A 1,968-nucleotide genomic window follows, 5' to 3' on the forward strand; every position below is an offset into this window, starting at 1 on the left:
AAAACACGATCGACCACTCTAACACACTTACTAAGAAAGAAAATGTTTTGACTCGTGAAGTGGGTGTGTGCCACTTGTGTCAGTGAGCTTTTGAAGAAATGACAAGGTTTGAAAAATGTTGGTCCTAGTCAACTTTAGTGTAGTTGTAGGAGTGGACTCGAAGTGAGGTTTTGAAATGGGCTTGGGCCCAAAATTTGACTTGACAAATGGACAGAGTTTCGACTCGGTTTTGCGCTAATCATGGGCCTTTTTCGAAATTTACATTTTAAAAGGGGTTTTGATTTTACAAAAATCGTCATGGTTTCGTTTAGAAATGGTGATCACGTAAGATACAAACATTTATACAAGCATTATAACGGGATGCTAAGTGCATTTAAAAGGATTTTGGTTTTAAAGGGTGGGTTGCCATACCGAACAATCAAACCCGAAATCTGTGGAGAGGCTCGTACCAAACAATAGTAAGGCCGATTCCTAGTCCATTTCCTCAAGTAGTGAAGGTCCTTGATACAAACAAGAGTAAGCATCATGACATGGATGACGTCAATCGCTATCCATCCTTAGGCCCAAATAAGAATTAGGACCGTTTACACGGGACGATTGGTCAAATGGGTTGGGTTGGGCCTAGGAAGGCCGAATGAAACGATCTAGGAAGACCGAGTTATGAAAACCGACAATTGTCTGGTACAAACTATTCCCTAACCTGGTTCAAGTTTCACCCTTTTGGCTACACGTAAGTGTATTATCCCCAGTGAAGTCGCCAAACTGTGGACATGGGGCCACGGGGGCGCTTGAGAAACAAGCGTTTGCATTTGTGGAGTCGCCACCAATTTTTATGAGAAATTGGAACCGTTCGAATACCTCGTGCCATGTCAAGACACAAAGTAGTGACATGAACACCAAGAACTTGTTACCCTTAGCATTCTATGTCTAGAATGACTCTCGTGGATGCCAATAAAGACGGATGTTCACAGAGATCTGGAGTAAGGGGTGAGGGTACGTATTAGGAAGCTCTTTTGATCGAACACCTAATCCCGCCCGCCTCGATAGCGGCCTCTACTAATGATTAGGGAAATTGTCTATACTCGATATATTTTCGATTATATGCATGCAATGCAACATCCATGTTTTAATCCTAGCATGTGATGATTAACTAAGTCGGTGAACAATTAATTTAACATGCAATTGGGTCAAAGTAGGAATTTAAGTTCAATTACATGTGAAAACATAAAAATGATACAAAATACAATGATAAATACAATAAAGGAAAATTACAATAATAAAAATTACAATAATTACATCGGGTTTAGCGATTTATGTCGAAAATACTTCTAAAACGGATAATTTGAGAAAAAGAATGAAAGCATGAATTAACGAACAAATCAATAGGCGATAATACGGTTAATAGTTAATTATACGTAAACTAATTAATCAGGTCAAGGCAGAACGGAAGTTCGGAGAAAGAAGTCAACCTGGAACAGGTGCAGCAGGACTGCGCCCTTTGGAAGAGGCGCAGCAATTGCTGCGTCTGTTCCAAGGGTGAGCTCTGGCTGTGAAGCCGAAACTGCAAATCGTTAATATTAATTGATGAATTTAAGGATTGATTATGATATTTAACTCGGGTAGAAGTGATTTAATTCATTAATTACATATGAATGAGTCATAAAAACAGTAAAACATGGATGAAACTAACTAATACAATTTAATTACAAGATTAGAAGGATTATTTACAAATACAAATTGATCAAATTAATTAGGTTAGATATGACGAATTGATGATGAACTAATGATGGATACGATAATAAACAGATGAGAATATATCAAAGATCGAATCCCAGAAACTCAATATGAATAAATCGAATCTCTAAAACCCGGATTGATTTTAATGATGAAAACCCGCAAATATTGGATTATAAGGGATCTAACTCGGGATTTAATGAATAAATTAAACGTGTTAATGAATGATAAATA

This window comes from Silene latifolia, chromosome 5 (genome assembly GCF_048544455.1).
Source record: "Silene latifolia isolate original U9 population chromosome 5, ASM4854445v1, whole genome shotgun sequence".
Classification (NCBI taxonomy): Eukaryota; Viridiplantae; Streptophyta; class Magnoliopsida; order Caryophyllales; family Caryophyllaceae; genus Silene; species Silene latifolia.